Source organism: Nomascus leucogenys, chromosome 2 (genome assembly GCF_006542625.1).
Source record: "Nomascus leucogenys isolate Asia chromosome 2, Asia_NLE_v1, whole genome shotgun sequence".
Taxonomy (NCBI): Eukaryota; Metazoa; Chordata; class Mammalia; order Primates; family Hylobatidae; genus Nomascus; species Nomascus leucogenys.
This window is the reverse complement of record NC_044382.1, coordinates 14,226,383-14,245,272: the sequence shown is the minus strand read 5'-3', so window position 1 is coordinate 14,245,272 and position 18,890 is coordinate 14,226,383. Positions and strand designations below refer to the sequence as shown.

Sequence of the window (18,890 nt, the reverse complement as noted above, 5' to 3'; positions counted from 1 at the left end):
GGAAACAAAAAGTGTAAACCCACTGCAGGCCAATCATTGTATGTTCCAGAGGAGTATATTAAGGCTCAGTGTTATAATGTATCCAGTTATAATAAAATACCTCATCATAATGATGATACTGTGTCTGCTGCACCATGAGTGGTAACTACAGTCCCTTCATGATCTGACTCCTACCTACTCCTTAGCTTCCTGTCTGTCTCAGATTCATGGGCCATTAGACTCCAACCCTGAACATTTCCTTCCCCTGACTCAAACATGGAGCTCTGCCATCATGCACAAGGCTCTTCCTCCCCACCTCCCAGCCATAGAATGTGATATACTGCTGCACACTATCTCCATCATCTGTATCAGGAAACCTTCCAAGGACCGCGCACCTCCCCATCAACCTAGGCCTTGTTGGCTGTCCTCTTCAATATTTCTTTCTTTTCTTTTTTTTTTTTTTTTTAGATGGAGTTTCACTCTTGTTGCCCAGGCTGGAGTGCAATGGTGCAGCGTGATCTCAGCTCACTGCAACCTCTGCCTCCCAGGTTGAAGTGATTTTCCTGCCTCAGCCTCCTGAGTAGCTTGGCTTACAGATATATACACACCACCACACCCAGCTAATTTTACTTTCAGTAGAAATGAGGTTTTACCACGTTGGCTAGGCTGGTCTCGAACTCCTGACCGCAGGTGATCCACTCTCCTCGGCCTCCCAAAGTGCAGGGATTACAAGCATGAGCCAGTGTGCCCAGCCCTCTTCAATATTTCTGTCACGTGCAGGGTGTACTAGCCTTGAATATGCTTTTCTATGGTCAAAGACTACAAGGATTTGAGAGTAAAGAAAACAGGACAAATTCATCTTTGTATCCCTGGGCTCTAGCATAAATAGAAGACATGCAACAAATGCAGGTGGGAGATGAATCAAACAAAATTAGTAAACTGAACAAGTGAGTTTTCTTTTAATTCATCAAATAAAAGATTAGCTAAAAACTACTAATGTTGGTAGTTCATTTTCCTTTTCTTTCTTTTCTTTTTTTTGTGGCTGCATAGTATTCTATGGTGTGTATGTACCACATTTTCTTTATCCAGTCAACCACTCATGAACACTTCTAGTATTCTTGTATCCCAGTGTTTGGCAATGCCATATAACCAGCTGCCCATACAGGAACAAACTTGAGTTTTGTTCCTGACTTCCTCTCTTGGCCATGACATTCAGGTAAACTATAAGGCTAGTCGCCTCTCCCTAGTATCTGTAGAATTCATCAAGCCCTCTGTAGACCCATTGGTTCATTGGTTGATCATCATCTTTTGTGTGAATCATTCTGAAGCCCCCTTACTAGGCTTCTTGCCTCTGTCCTTTATAATTAATAATCTACATCACAACAAAAATAATTTTTCTGAAAAACACAGCTGATTATGCCACTCTCATTGCTGGAGAAATTTCAATGGCTGGAAGATCAAGTTTAAACCTTAATATGGAAAAGAATGAGCTCTGTTTATCCATCCTCCCTGTACCTCGCCACATACAGTCTTATCCAGTCATATACAGTTACTGAGAATTCATTCATTTACTTATTCATGTATTTATTTATACCTTCATACCCTAGTGTTTTTGTGTGCTCAGTGCTGTTTTAGTTGCTGTGAATTTTTCATTAAAGAAGATAGAAACATTTTCCTGTTCTCATGACATTTTCCTACCTTGTGTAATAAGGAGGCAAACAAGTAAACAAACCCATGCAATCATATCAAACAGTGATGGATGGATGAGTCTGAGTGCCATTTTAACCAGAATGATAAGGGGAGTCCTCTATAAGGTAGCATTTGAGGAGAAATTTGAATGAGAAGGACTGAGCCATGCAAATGTAGGGGAACATGGCATTCCAAGAAAGGAGAAAAATGAGTCCCAAGACTTGGAGGCAAGGCCAGGCCAGCAGGAAGGATTTTATGGGTAGAGCATACTGAGCAAGAGGCAGAGTCACAGTAGCTGGCACTGCAAGGAAGGCGAGGGACAGGCCTTTTACACCAAATGTAGTAAGAAGACTAGTAAGATTTTAACCAAGGGGGGACAATAAGAAGTATACCTTTCAAAAGATCATTCTGGCTGCTCTGTGAAATATAGATCTAGAAGGTGCAATATTAGACATAAGTCACTTAGGAGGCTGGAATATTTCAGTTATTTTGCATAATTTCACCAGCTTAAAAATGCTGAGTAAAAGAAAACTGATTTTTGGAGGCAGAAGATCTGAGTTCAAATCCTGGTAGTGATTTTTACCATATGCTCTTGGGTCCATTGTTTCCTAGCTGAGATCAATGAGGTCTTCACTTATGAAATGATTATAATTCAGTTTTAACAGGAATAAATGATTAAATTTAAAAAATGCATTAAATACTACAGTGTAGCCGGGCACGGTGGCTCACACCTGTAATCCCAGCACTCTGGGAGGCCTAGGCAGGCAGATCACAAGGTCAGGAGTTCGAGACCATCCTGGTCAATAGGGTGAATCCCCATCTCTACTGAAAATACAAAAGTTAGCCAGGCGTAGTGGTGGACACCTGTAGTCCCAGCTACTCGGGAAGCTAAGGCAGAAGAATCGCTTGAACCAAGGAGGTGGAGGTTGCAGTGAGCCATGATCGTGCCACTGCACTCCAGCCTGGTCAACAAAGCGAGACTCTGTCTCAAAAACAAAACAAAACAAAACAAAACAAAAAAAAAACTACAATTCATTAACTATTAGCTATTAGTTATGTGAGTAAAAAGAATATTTTCCACTTTAAAGCTGCTACTTTGCTACATTTTTTACTCAAAATTTCCATGAATTTAAGTTTTGGCAATAGACACACTCCCACTGACATAAATTTGAGTAGTTCTCACTACACCACAACACTAAACTCTTCAGCAAAGGGCACATAATTTCAGTCAGCTGGAAGAAATAAGCTTTAGTGATCTATTGCAAAGAATGGCGACTATAAAAATTATGCATTGCATATTTCAAAACTGCTAAAAGAGTAGCTTTTAAATGTTTTAACAAGAAAAGATAATAAGAATGTTAGGTGATAGATTTGTTAATTAGCTTATTTAATCATTCCACAATGTAAACACATATCAAGGCATCATCTGGTGCTCCATAAATATATAATATATACAATCACTATGTTTCAATTAAAAATAAAATAAAAAATAAGAGAAAGAAGTAAACTGAAATGGTCTTCCTGGTCTTACTTTACTGGAAAGCAGAGAGAAAAAATGGAAACTATCCCTGTAAGTGGAAAAACCCTTTCAAAAAGTAAACTGCCATTTTCAGCCTCTGGCCTGTGTAGTTTTTAAAAATATTAGGCCATTTGGCAACTATATGCTTAGGTAACTTGAATGAGAAAATGGTAAAAAGAAATATGGTCCTTGGCTCCTAAGCCATACACAATGAGTAGAAGAGGAGTAAATTACTCCTAAGGCTGTGTAAGAGAAGATAATACATGCTGTAATGTGAGAAAGAAAGTGTAATTGATGGGTGAAGGGATAGTACTTGCTTTACCAGGTGTCTTGAAGGGTGAAGAGAACTGGAATACGTGGAAAAGGATGCGTGTGTGGCAGGTAGATACATTCTTGGATGAGAGTGACAGTAGGAACAAAGGCATGGAGGCAAGGTTTTCACAGCAAATAGTGGCCAAGAACTTTGGGAGAAAAAAGTGCATGTTGGAAAATAATGAAAAAGAAAGTTGGCAAAGTAGGCCTGGGCTAACATGTATATAAGCCCTGAATAATAAGCTGAAGATTTTTGACCTAATTTTGTATCTGATGAAGAGGCACCGACTAGCAATTTTTGAGGAATGAAGAGATATTGAGAAGGAATCCTGAGTCAAAAGTTCAGGATAGGCAATATATGAAACAGAGCTTTATAGGCACTGTACAGTAATATTTAAGTGATCAGGGTATGTGTGTCACTGAATAGTATTCAGTTATCAAGTTCATTTGAGGACTATATTTATTCCAAGTGTCTATTGCAGTGCAACAAGCTACCCTGAAATTTAGTGTTTTAAAACAAGCATTTTATTATACTTATGGTTTATGTGAGTCAGGAGTTTGAACAGAATACACCAAGAACGGCCTCTCTCCATGATGGCTGGAACCTCAGCTGAGGAGAGTCAAATATCTGGGGACTGGAATTATTTGGAGACACGGTCACCAACCTCTGGGCCACAGACTGGTACTGGCTGCTCTCCATCACTTTATTACCGCCTGATCTCCGCCTCCTGTCAGATCGGTGGCGGCATTAGATTCTCACAGGAGGGGAACCCTATTGTGAACTGTGTGTGCAAGGGATCTGGGCTGCATACTCCTTGTAAGAATCTAATGCTTGATAATCTGTCACTGTCTCCCATCACCCTCAGATGGGATCATCCAGTTGCTGGAAAACAAACTCAGGGCTCCCACTGATTCTGCATTACGGTGAGTTGTATAATTATTTCATTATATATTACAATGTAATAATAATAGAAATAAAGTACACAATAAATGTATGTGCTTCAATCATCCTGAAACCATCCCCCCACAACCTGGTCCATGGAAAAATTGTCTTTCACGAAACAGGTCCTTGGTGCCATATGTCTGAGACCTGGAATGGAAGGATGGGAAGGCTGGACACAGCTGAGACTCTTGGCTACCTTCATGAGGCCTCTCTATGTAACTTGGGCTTCTCTCAACACAGCTACCTTCAGGTAGTCGAACTTCTTACTTACAACAAGACCAGTGTTCCCATAAACAAAACAAAACCTGCATGGACTTTTATCACCTGGCTTTGGAAGTCACATGGTGTCGCTCTCACTGTTTAATATTGATTGAAGCAGACAAGCCAATTTAGACTCAAGGGGAAGAGACAAAGACCTCACCCTCAATGGGATCAATATCATTAAATTTGTGGACACATTTAAAAACTTTCACATGTTTCACTAAGGTCACTGAATATATACAAAGTTGTAGTAAAACATACCCTCATAAACCACATACTTTTTTCATGTGAAAGTCATGGGAATGAATGTAAGGATTTCCTTTGGACTTTAGTTTCTATTTTCGGATTAATTTTTCCCCAATATCCTTCTAGAGGTGAAGAGAAAAATATATTTGCCTGCAAAATCAAGTATCCTTATTCTTAAAGATGCATGTAATAATTTCATTTTGGAGTAATAGTGCATTTCATAGTGGTTGAGAAGGTAATAGCTAACACTCTTAAGTAATGACTTGTTCAAAATAATGTATCAATGATTTATATTGATTACAGATTGAAAGCTCACGTCTTTAAAATGTACATACTCTTACTATCTGTTTTAGAAATAAGCAGAGTGATGAAGCTGGGAGATGTACCCCTGCAAAAAAAAAAAAAAAAAAAAAGGAAATGAAATGAAAGAAAGAAATAGGAGAGGAAGTTGGGACACCTATGTCCTAGATATTAAACCAGGTGATCCTCTAGTTGTTGGATCTGAAACTGAGGTAGAGAACACCTTTCCTTTCGGCTGCTTTGTGTTTATTATTAGGGCTGGGTTTGGAGTGATAAAATTGATCTTAAAGAAAATATATTTCTATGAGTATAATGATTCTCTGTGCAAAAATGTTGATCCTAGACCAATGGCCTTCAAACTTCTCTGGATTTTAAATAAAAATTAATGGTAAAAATAAAATAGAGCAAGCAGAAGAATGCTTAATAGGATACAAACAAAAGCTGCTTTCTTCTTTCCTGTTACCTGCTCTGACCCAAAATGTCCAAGCTTTCTCAGTAATTTTCAAGGTGTTCACAAATAGTCTCATTAAAAATGCCCAGTTCATATCATTATTTCATGGTGTTAATATCTCATCCAATTTAAACCTTCTCCACACTAGGTTGGACCCAACCGAAATCGGGGTGAGTTTGCTGTGAGAATAGGAATGAGAATGAGGACCTGGGGGAGGCAAGGAGAGGGAGGTACACAATTACCTTTTCTACCCTTTCCCCAACTTCCTCTTCCCATCTTAGCCTACTCACCGTGCTGCCTTTTGGTGCTCCAGGAATGGGCAGAAGAGCAAGGGGAAATTCAAGTGAAGAAGCTCTTGAATAAGAGAGTTGTAGCTTTTATTAGTGCTCTCTGGGTGAACTGTAATTCTCTTTTTTCTTTTTGTTTTTCTTTTTTTTTTTTTTTGACATGGAGTTTCGCTCTTGTTGCCCAGGGTGGAGTGCAATGGCGTGATCTCGGCTCACCACACCCTCCACCTCCTGGGTTCAAGCGATTCTCCTGCCTCAGCCTCCCAAGTAGCTGGGATTACAGGCATGTACCACCACACTTGGCTAATTTTTTTTTTTTTTTTGTATGTTTAGTAGAGACTGGGTTTCTCCATGTTGGTCAGGCTGGTCTTGAACTCCTGACCTCAGGTGATCCGCCTGCCTCGGCCTCCCAAAGTCCTGGGATTACAGGCGTGAGCCACCGCACTGTACCTGAACTGTAATTCTACATTACTGTTCTTTTGTCTTTTGAGCACTTTTGCAGGTTTCCCGGAGCTTCCTCCCGCTAGTGCTCTGTGAATGCAGTTTGCTGATACAGGCAGTGCTCTCTCGGGCTGTCTATTTAAACTTTCCTCAGTGTCTGCTGTCCTGTCTTCTTCACCTTACATGAAGCCCATGTGGATAAAGTCTAACTCAAAGCTCCCCAAGCAAAAGCCAGAGGGAAGGAAAAACTCACATCTGGGCTGTCATGGTGGGAATGTGATTCATTCCTAATCCGGGACGCTCTCTTCACTCTGCTATCAAAGGCCACTCTTGCCAGCTTCACCTTTATAGAATTTTTTTGCCTTCAGCTTCTATGTTTCTTAAACTTTCTTTTCTTTTTTTGAGTCGGAGTCTCGCTCTGTCACCCAGGCTGCAGTGCAGTGGCCGGATCTCGGCTCACTGCAAGCTCCGCCTCCTGGGTTCACGCCATTCTCCTGCCTCAGCCTCCCAAGTAGCTGGGACTACAGGCACCCGCCACCACGCCCGGCTAATTTTTTGATTTTTTGTATTTTTAGTAGAGACGGGGTTTCATTGTGTTAGCCAGGATATTTTCAATCTCCTGACCTCGTGATCTGCCCGCCTCAGCCTCCCAAAGTGCTGGGATTACAGGCGTAAGCCACTGCGCCTGGCCCTTTTAAACTTTCTTAAAAGAGATGCCTAGAAACCATCGAGTGTGTTTCTTTGAAATCCTTCTCGTTGATTGGAGAACACGAAGGAAGGCAGGGAAGACACCAGTCTTTCAATATTTCTATCCTTAAAGAAATCCTCTCTATAATATCACTAAGTGGATTTCCCAACTCCCCGTCATATATTCCTCACCTGGGTAATGAGCCAATGGTTACTAGTCAGGTTTCACTATCTCTTGGCCTAGTCTACAAACATATCTGATCTGGAATCTACTTTTTCAGCTTTTTGAGTCTAGGCTTAAAAACGTTTGAGACTGCACTTAATATTCTGATATATTTACTTACATATTCACTAATGTGTTACCTATTATAATTCTGTTTTAACTTATTTGCTATGAGAGCTTTCCTGATGATTCATCGAATACATTCTATGTGTAGCAATAGCTCTTCAGCCTTATTCTACAATCTCTCTCTCTCTCCCCCCCCCCCCATTCTAATTAGATAACCTGCTTCATCAGTTACTATCCTTGCAGTTTTATTCTCCCACACACAGCTCTTATTTTTCTTCCTTCACATACTAGGTTAAGAGCTTTTGTTGTTAGCTTCCTTTTTTGGATATGTTTTTTCTTTAGTAGCTCCTTCAGTTGTTCTTCTTACATCCATTATTGAAATGCTATCCAGAAAATTCATATTTAAGCTAAGAAAGGTTGGAAAAAAATCTGTATTTTATTTATTCAATAGTGTAACAAAAATGGCTTAATTTACTCCAACACATATTTCTTCAAAATTTCAGCATTACTTTCTCTGTGCCTGACAGCACTATTTACAAACAAAATAATGCATTTTAGGCCAGGCGCAGTAGCTCAAGCCTGTAATCCCAGCACTTTGGGAGGCTGAGGCGGGCGGATCACCTGAGGTCAGGAGTTCGAGACCAGCCTGGCTAACATGGCGAAACCCCACCTAAACTAAAAATACAAAAATGAGCTGGGCGTGGTGGTGGGCACCTGTAATCCCAGCTACTCAGGAGGCTGAGGCAGGAGGATCGCTTGACCCTGGAGGCAGAGGTTGCAGTGAGCCGAGATTGCACCACTGCACTCCAGCCTGGGTGACAGAGCAAGACTCCGTCTAAAAAAATAATAATAATCATAAAACATTTTTAGTTTGTCACCAAATCATTTGCCTCACATTATCTCAGTCATTTTTACTATGACAGAAATAATTAATGTTCTCTCAGAAGGAAGTATTTTTGTCTTTCACAAGTAAAAGACTTCAAGAAAGTATCTGAATGATTGTTAAAAATACCTTGCTGGCTGGGTGCGGTGGCTCACACCTGTAATCCCAGCACTTTGGGAGGCCAACGTGGGTGAATCACGAGGTCAGGAGTTCAAGACCAGCCTGGCCAGCATGGTGAAATCCCATCTCTACTAAAAATATATATAAAAAAAATTAGCTGGGCATGGTGGTGCACACCTGTAGTCTCAGCTACTTGGGAGGCTGCGGCAGGAGAATTGCTTGAACCTGGCAGGCAGAGATTGCAATGAGCCGAGATTGTGCCATTGCACTCCGGCCTGAGTGACAGCACTTTAGGAGGCCGAGGCGGGCGGATCACGAGATCAGGAGATTCAGGCCATCCTGGCTAACATGGTGAAACCCTGTTTCTACTAAAAATACAAAAAATTAGCCAGGCATGGTGGCGGGTGCCTGTAGTCCCAGATACTTGGGAGGCTTAGGCAGGAGAATGGCATGAACCCGGGAGCTTGCAGTGAGCTGAGATCGTGCCACTGCACTCCACCTGGGTGACAGAGCGAGACTCCGTCTTTAAAAAAAAAAAAAAAAAAAAAAAAAAAACCCTTGCTAATTGTGATGGCTTTATTTTAGTATTATTACTCATATCTCAAGGCAAAATAAACACCTAAAGGAAATTTCATCTGTATTTCAAATGATCCCTTTCACCAATTCTTATTAAATCTGAAAAGATGGTATTTAACCTAGTATTGTGGTTAATAACACTTTTATACTTAAAGAAGAACAGACAAAGTGTCAGATTGACCATTCTCTTGTTTTCCAACTGGGCTTTCATAATTAATTTTATCTTGAGTTTAAGGATATATATAATAATATTTTGTAAACCACATCATCAGTTTAGGGAGGTTGGTTTCTTTAAACTTTAGACCGTTATATATATAAATCCACCTAGCATAGTTCACATGAACTTCTATGTTTCCATACGCTAAAAATGAGGGGAAAAAATGAAGGTGTCACTTGACCTCTCTGTCCTGTGAAACTCCCACACTTCCTTCAGGGTCACTTCATAGCACATCTCACATAATGGTCTGCCATGTGGACCCTATGAGGGACCAGAGTCATTCCATATCTTCAATATCAGTAAAGCCTTTTTCCTTATTTTTGGGATTATATTCTTTTATATTTTCTTTGTGCTCACCACACATTTGCGCATTGCCCGATGTACACACATCCCACATTTAAGGGTTCTGTTCTGGACCAAACTGCATCCAGAGATGGGGAATTCACCTCCAAAGAAAAGAATTATTCTAACAAATTTGAAAGCTCTAACTGCTACTAATTCCATCCTCGTATTAATCCAAAATCTATTTACTCTTTTTTTTTTTTGAGATGGAGTCTTGCTCTGTCTTGCTCTGTTGCCAGGCTGGTGTGCAGTGGTGGAATCTCGGCTCACTGCAACCTCTGCCTCCTAGGTTCAAGCAATTCTCTTGCCTTAGACTCCTGAGTAGCTGGGACTACAAGCATGAGCCACCATGCCCAGCTAATTTTTGTATTTTTAGTAGAGATGGGGTTTCACCACGTTGGCCAGGATGGTCTCGATCTCTTGACCTCATGATCCACCCACCTCAGCCTCCCAAAGTGCTGGGATTATAGGCGTGAGGCACCACCCCTGGCCTATTTATTCAATTATTCACCCGCTGGTCGTAGGTTAGCCAAAGTGGTAGACAAGGAAGAAGAGCCCCTTAAATATTTGATTTTTCATTTTCTAATGCAGATCATTTGGGTTGCCAAATGATTTATATGGTCAACACAATTGTAAACCTCAATGAAACAGAGACTGGTTTCAACTATTTCCTAAATCATGGTCTAATTAGACAAATAGAGTTCAAATACTATGCTACTATCAAATCACAATTTGTTGACAAAATCTTTCGCATCACCAAATTTACCAGTAGAGAAATTTCATAATTCTCCAGGGCATTTCTCCTGAACTGACTCACAGATATTCTGAAACTTACATCTCTTTAGCTCTTTTGACTGAGTTGGAAAGAACTCACTTCTTCCCTGTACAGACAGTGCTTATACTAAACATTCCTTATTTCCATGACATGGATTGATGCTGTCTTTGAGGTAAAAGTTTGTTCTTGTTCCATTTTAAGTTAAACTGAGATCGGGGAAGAGAATCAGCTGGAGAATTCCGTTATGAATACCAGGTAAAAGGAAACACCTCAACCTATATCATCTAAAAAACTCCCCAAACTGGCCATCATGTAATAACAGAAACAACCCGTGAAAAGCTTGCTACTGCGGGTGGAGTGATTTTAGCCTCTGAACAATACATATGAGAATGGTGAAAAGTGCATAGTGAAAAACCCCACACATTCAGCAAATGTGATCCTAGAGTTAGCATTGTTAGTGATTTTCTCCTTATTAAGAGTTTGTTTGGGTCTGATAGACTTTTCAAAGCACGAAATATTTCTCGTTAATTTTGTCTTTTCTTACTTAAAGAGTTTGTTTGGGTCTGATAGACTTTTCAAAGCACAAAATATTTCTCGTTAATTTTGTCTTTTCTTTCTTAAAGATAAATTCTCAGCACACTGGATTCTCGTTGAGTGGCCTGAGAGTGAAATCCCCAGTAGGTTTTCAGTAGCCATTTTAAAAACAGGGTCTGTTTGCATGTTAGCAGCAAGGCCACATAAATGTTATGATTGTACATCTTTTACACCTCACATAAAATTAGAATGACCTTATAAAATTCTCCAAGACTGGACACTTTTAAGAGTGAACCGGTACAGTAATAACAAGAAGGTAGGAAAAGAGGCATAAACTCTAACTGTCCTGGGCAGACCTGGAGGTATGCTCTTCCCATGTAAAGTGTGTGACAGCCAGCAACACACAGCCAGTGGTTCCCAGGCTTTCTACAAAGTGTTTCCTCCAATTATCTGTGCATCACAGTCCCCTGGACTGCTTGTTAAATTACCCAGGCCTCACTTCCTAGATGGTTAGATTATCCACATTTTCAAGTTTCTGTCTGATTCTGATCACAACATTATTCAACTCAAAAGTCGTGTAGGCTACTTCCTCTGAAATTCTTCTACACTTGTGGCACACAATGGACTTGTCCATATGCATATTTAACCTATTCACCCTTTATATATATTGAAATTTAAGATGCATATTTTCACATTTTAACATCTTGAAAATCCAGATATATCTTACGATTGATGACATCTTAAAATCAGAACATAATTTTCAGTGCCCATGGCTTCAGGAACTTGGTTTGTTGTTCCTGGAGGCCTGACTGGACAATTGTAGACCATCAATTGTTGATGTTTAAGTCAATCAACAGTTTGAGAATCATATGAGGAAAGAATATGATACCTAGTTGTTATGTGATGATTTTTTATTGACACCTTCAGATACAAGTAAGAAAACAGAAGCATCAAATTTTGCATAATGGGTGTCAGCAAGTTTGAGAAAAATTTCCTGGAGGCAATACTGCTGTGTTTTTACAAAATATTTCAGTATGTGTCAATTCAGTGGCACAGCATTTTCTGTGGAAAAAAACTCAGGCATTGATGTCTCAGAATTGCGGAATGATTCAGAACAACTGGACAAAGGATGAAGAAGTTTTAAGAATATCTTAACACAATTATTTACCTTAATCTTTCCTTTTTATGTGCAAGAATGTTAGGATAAATATCTAAGTCTAAAAGAGCTCTTTCAATTAAAAATAAATTTGAAGTGACAAAAAGTATATGCTTTTGGTTATTTGGCAGATTTTAAAACATTTTCTAGTAGTTCATTAAAATATTCTGTTATAATTAATAATGTCTGAGACTTGATGACACATGGTGTGTAACTACTCAAAAAAAAAAAAGTTAAATTCTTTGGCAATTTTGCTTGCTATTCCATTCTGTCAACATGTGCCCTAGAATGAATATATAACAAGGAACACTGATGTCAGTTAATTTCAATTCCTCTGCACTGCTCGTAATAGAACATCTCCCCACAAAGTACGTGAATTCAGTGTTAAATAATTTTTAAAACATGTTCCTTTAAAATGAGCAAAGTAATTATCTGAAGCTCTAGCTAGAGTGTTCTATGTTAGAAAAAAATTAGCTGGGTGATTCAATGAATTTTTAAGGGCAGTTTTGAGTCTGCACAATAACTAGAACAAGCCAGTGTCTGTTTAAGATGATCTCCTCAGCACAACCGTACAACCACAAGCACACAAAAGAAATAACAGCACTCCCTGTCAGATTTGGTAGGATGTTTGCAAAGTTGTTAACTACCGAAAGCATCCAGGAAGAAACGATCTGGGCCTGCATAGGTAGGAGTTTTGAACTGTGCCCCCCTCTTCCACAACTTTTCTTTCTAGTTGTGTTTCTTTTCAGCCTGTACAGGGAAGCCCAGCTGCCAACAGACAGCAGGCTGAACAGTAGCCAGCTGCTTTATAACTGTGTTAGCCAGAAGCCCTCATGAGAAATATTTTTCCTGGAAAATAAATTATAACATGTCTAAATGGTGCCTGACAAAGCTAAACAGGAGGCATGCTGCTCTATTGCAAATTCATCTGCAGTCTCTGGGTAGAGAGACAAATAAAAGCACTTCATCAAAATCAGTCACAGAAACCCAGGAATACCCATAGGAGACCACTAAACTCTAAATACCAATCAATTTCTCCAACTTTTTTTGTCAAACTTGCAAGTCCTTTTAAGCAGTGTCTTCTTGAACTGCCAGGCAGCAGCTGGCTGGTATGGAGGGAGATCAGAAGGAGTACAGTTTGGGGGCCTTCTATGACACAGCGGTTTATCTAGCTGAGGACACTTATTGCTGAAGGGCTTATTTGGCCTTAGAGCATCAATTAAGGTTAAAGCTAAAAGCCTGCTCTTACTTCTTTATATTCAAAATGTCTCTGCTTAAAGAAGTTTACCTAAATATACCAGGAAACAATATAAATAGTGTATTAGGAAGCTACCCCTCTCTGACCACAAGTAAAAAACTGCAGCTCTGAAAGTAACTCAATACATAGCCCTTACTTAGTGTTAGATCATTTAAAAAATATTTAACTGAACATGCCATCTGCGCTTAGTGTTTGATATTTGATTATTTGCTCGTCCCTGACAACCACAACCACAATTTCACTGGGGCAAGGTATTAATGCTAATATCTTAGCTAATCCATATTGACCTTGATATAATTATGGTGCTCCTATTCTTTTTTTTTTAAACAATGTCTCGCTTTTTCGCCCAGGCTGGAGTGCAATGGCGCAATCTCCACTCACTGCAACCTCCGCCTTGCGGGTTCAGGCGATTCTGCCTCAGCCTCCCGAGTAGCTGGGATCACAGGCACGTGCCACCAAGCCCGGCTAATTTTTGTATTTTTAGTAGAGATGGGGTTTCGTCATGTTGGCCAAGCTGGTCTCAAATTCCTGACCTCAGGTGATCCATCTGCCTCGGCCTCCCAAAGTGCTGAGATTTAATATTGCAGAGATGCATGATAATCTCCACCCTTGGACAATTCATGATTTTATTCAGGAATCTGATAGTCATAAAGGATGGCTTTGCTCCAGGCTATACAATTGACTAGTTGTGTAACTGTGGGAAAGTCACTTAGCTCTTATTATTAAGGTGGGTTTGGCATGAGAGTTACATATAAAGAAAGTCATTATGGTCAATACACTGGAAGAGTAAAAGAATGGAAGAAGGAAAGACAAACTTGGAACCATCAAAATATAAGAAGCGTGAGTCAAGGTGAGATTAAGGATGGAGAAAAATGGGTGGAATTATTATGTTTTTTTGAGAAAGACTGAAATGTTCTTCTAATACCTCACTTGCCAGGCTAGGGATGTCCTACTAAATTTACATTGATTCTGTGGAGTTAGTGAGGTTATCAGCTGAGGGACTGAAATATATACAGCTCTTTTGTAGCTAGGTGTGTGACCTTCAAATATCATTTAATCTCACCAGAGACTGGTATTCTTTATAATGAAACAGAGGTAATATTCCCGTGACCCACCTCTCTCTTAAGAATATACAAATAAGGCCAGGCACAGTGGGTCACGCCTGTAAATCCCAGCACTTTGGGAGGCCAAGGCGGGCAGATCCTTGAGGTCAGGACTTCAAGACCAGCCCGGCCAATATGGTGAAACCCCATCTCTTTTAAAAAATACAAAAATTAGCTGGACATGGTGGTAGGTGACTGTAATCTGAGCTACTTGGGAGGCTGAGGCAGGAGACTCACTTGAACCCAGGACATGGAGGTTGCAGTAAGCTAAAATTGTGCCACTGCACTCCAGCCTGGGCAACACAGTGAGACGCCATCTCAAAAAAAAAAAAAAAAAAAAAAAAAAAAAGAATATAATTGGTGTAAAAATGGTTGGAAAGAAAAATTGCTATTTTGGATGTACAAGGCAATGTCATTATTTGCTAAAAGGTTTTAGGTACTAAGGATTCAGGTAAATGGTCCACTCAGCATTTACATATTTTCCTCTAATAAATAAACCCATGCATAATTAATAGAAAATTAGAGACACTAAATTAGAAGAGCTAGAAAAATGTGACTATTTTGTTAAATGCATCACATTCAAATTAGAGAAATCTAAGGCCCAATATCACAAGGTCAAAGTAATCTTACTCAAGCCTGACTTCAAATTGTCTTAATTTCCAAAATAGGCTCATCCATGAGAACCTTTCCAAATAAGGCAATGCTAGAGAAATATCTAGGAAATTGGATATAGTGTTTACATGTTGATAAACTAATTTTGCCTGGATTGTAATGGATTTATTCATTTTTCTTCATAGCAAATAAAAAATTAAAATGTTTTATACTATAAAGTAATGTGGGTGATAAAGGACAAAATATATGTTCTTAACATGTAATGTGAACCACTTGGCATGGGCAACATGAAATAGACTGAGGGGTCCTTGTTATATGACCATAATTAATTAACAACAATAAAAAATAACAAAAGTTATTTCAAGCAGTGAGAAAACATTTTGATTCCAGTTTCATCTTGATAAATAAAGCATTAAGTCATGAAAAAGTTGCTTTTTTCTTAGATATAAGTCAAAGAAGAAATTGTAGTCTGGTTTTCAGGAAAATGTCTCAGTTGCAGATTTCTTAATTAAATGGCTTATTTCTTAGAAAGTAAAAGTTTATAAACTCCATCGATTATTTAACATGTATTTTATGACTCACATAGCTGTCTCATTTTAAAAATTCATCTATTCCTGGTAAGATCAATAGTATGCCTCTCTAATATATCTTACTTTGAAAGAGCTCATAGTTAAAACTGACTTAAAAGTAGGAAACCCACTGAAAGTTTTATGATTAAAACAAAGTTTAAGGAAGCTATTGAAAACATGCTTCATAGATGGTGGTTCCATGGGTAATCCTCAAACCCACATATTCTTTTCCTTCATGAAATTCATTTATATGAGTAGAAAAATATACTATTGTAAAAGCCCTGGAACTCTAGAAGAATTTCCTGAGAATTATGGCATAGAATGGGTTTAACATAGCCAGTTGCTTTATGTTAATAAAACTCATTTGTTTCATAGATACAGGAATGTTTCCCACTACCTAAATTAAAAAAGCATGGTTTAGATTGAGAAGGATTGAGACCAGCAAATGGAAAGTCATTAGTAACCCTATAGCATCCTCCAAATCTCCGGTGTTTGCTGTCTCTACTTTTTATTGTTATATCACCATAGAGTGGGTTTCTCTTTTTTGTTTTCTGTTGGGTTTGGTTTTGCTTTGTTTCTTATTTTTGTTTTTCCCTAATGAGCTTGATTGCTTGTTCAGCACAGGAATTTTACTGCTTTTAGCGCCATCAGCCAACTGAATTAAACCCCAATGACCTAACTCAAAAATATCTGAAAAGGAAACTTGGTTACTCCAGTGTGGGTTAAGTATCTGTTGCACGTAATTGGTTTTGGCCAGGTAGGTGAGCTTATGTAGTCCAAACCTGTGAATGTAAATGAGAAGAGGGGAAATTTCTTAAAAGCCATCACTGGGCTGGACAGGTGTTGTAGAGGTTTTGTACTGCATTGTTAATTCACCAAAGCTTATTGTCATGGGATGTCAATATTAAATTGCTGGTGGCTCAGAGTCAGGGCTATTTCCTGGTCTGTTTTAACTTCTCTGTGATAAGTGCGTTATGCATATGAAAATGTGCACTTCAAAGCATGAAAGGCAGTCTTCCCATTTGGGACCACATTTGAAATGTAGCCAATCAACAATCAACTAACGTTTGTTCTTACACATTGACTATGGTTCATATCTGGAGATAATAATCAAATACAGCATTTCAATTAGCAGAATAAGCAGGATGAATTTGACTCCTAAATAATTGCAGCACATCTCTAAATAAGAAATTCTGTAGAGAAAGATTGTGTGAGGAAGAAGGGAGAATCTTTAATTTTTGTTATAGTACATATTTCAAAATGCTTGAGTATAAAGAAATTTAATTCAGTTCTAAATATTTGTAAATCATTTCCCAAGTCCATAATACCCATTATAGTTATAGCTAACATTTATTGAAATTACACCTGTACATGAAGTAAGGTGCTTCCTTTTTCATGTATTATTTCATGACATTCTGAGGTAGGTTCATTATACTTGCGTTTAATCAGAGCATTAAAAAGTTGCCTGTGAAAGGCCATGAAACTAGGGGATAGAAAAGCAAAATACTAGCCTAATTTTATCTGAGACCAGAGTTCATGGTGTTTTGTTTTTGTTTTAACTACTTACTGATATTAAAAATAATTAGATACAGAGTTATATCCAATTTTTTTCTCATTAGATTCTTTCTGTTAATTATTTCTAACATAGTATTTAATTTCTAACATTTTGTCATATGTCAAAAAATTATTCAAATAGCTTTTACTCATTTTTTTGCAAATGTGTTTTTCCTATGAACCCAAATCTTATCATAACTAAAGATTATGTACATCAAGATTTGTGGAATTGATGGTGAATTTAAAATTATGAAACTAGAGGTATAAACGCTAGTAAAATGTCTCCTCTCACATAGAAATGTAAAAGAAAAATGTTTTTAAAATTAGAGATGTGAAGATAGAGAAACAAATTATAAGATATTTTTACAGGGCTGGGCACAGTGGCTCATGCCTGTAATCCCAGCACTTTGGGAGGCTGAGGCAGGAGGATCCCTTGAGCCCAGGAGTTCGAGATCAGCCTGGGAAACATAGCAAGACCCTGTCTCAATAAAATAAGATAAAATACTTTTACAGAATTTCTTTCATCTCCATGTATGTATGTGTAAGTGTCTTTCTCTATACCTTATAAATTATAGTTTACATGGTTAATACCTAAAGCTCAGTCACCTTATCAGTTTCTGTTTCTGGTCTTTAAGATTTGTTCCTTTCTCCACCATGCCTCACTATGTGTCGCCAAACTTAATTCAGCATCAGTGCTCTCAAATACTCCATCCTACAAGTAGAGAAACCACTGAATTCAGATATCCTCCACCCAAATGGTAATGAAGATTAGAGAAAGTGATACCCATGCATAGCGGAGAAGTAGATTGCAGCTATACCAAGGTATACTAAAAAAAAAAATGCATAATGTATGTTAGCCTGGGCTAGTGGGGCATCAGTTATAGAGCCTCCTTTGAGAATTTTGCAGCTTAGTGAGGAGTTTACATTATTTATTTATTTATTTATTTATTTATTTATTTATTTATTTTAGACGGAGTCTCACTCTGTCGCCCAGGCTGGAGTGCAGTGGTGTGATCTCGGCTCACTGCAACCTCTGCCTCCCAGGATCAAGCCATTCTCCTGCCTCAGCCTCCTGAGTAGCTGGGATTACAGGTGCACACGACCACGCCCAGCTAATTTTTGTATTTTTAGTAGAGTTGGGTTTTCACCATGTTGGCCAGGCTGGTCTTGAACTCCTGACCTCAGCTAATCCACCCACCTCGCCCTCCCAAAGTGCTGGGATTACAGGCATGAGCCACCTTGCCCGGCCTTAAATGATTTTTGAGAAACAAATTACTGAGACACTTAAAAAGAAATGAAATTAAAGTTGATAACATTACTTCAGAAAAAGCATGTTCTTTAAGTGGTATAAACTGTTTGTTTACTTACAAAGAATGTAAAATACAAATGTTTGTTTTTGATATTTTATATGGATTTCTATTATGCAGGAGCACAGTAAACTAAGATGTAAAACACCTTATTCAACAACAAGGTTGCTGACTCAAAAGCAAAAGTTGAAGCACATTATGAATGAATGTCAAAAGGGAAAAATCTGAAGCTAACATAAAAGAGTGCGACTACATCAAATTGGATAAGGAATAGTCTTTTATAGCCAATTAATGAATATTTAAAGGACATCAACCTCATATCTTTGAAACACATATGAACATAGTTGAGCCAGAGGGTGACATGATGTATATGTTTAATCCAGAGGTATTTTTGTTAAAATTTTTCAACAGTTTAAATCGCATCTATTTAGTGATTCATATAATTGCTAAATTATGATCTAACCAAATAACCAGAAGTAA

General features: G+C 38.5%; 1 long non-coding RNA gene across 1 annotated transcript in view; it reads left to right on the top strand.

The window, feature by feature from the left end:
* Positions 1-18,669, top strand: part of LOC105739309 — a 65,911-nt gene extending 47,242 nt beyond the window's left edge. The window contains exons 3-4 of the long non-coding RNA XR_001115214.1: positions 17,739-17,925; positions 18,531-18,669. This is a non-coding gene — a long non-coding RNA (uncharacterized LOC105739309). The remainder of the gene's footprint in view (positions 1-17,738; positions 17,926-18,530) is intronic.
* The last annotated feature ends 221 nt before the right edge of the window (positions 18,670-18,890 follow it).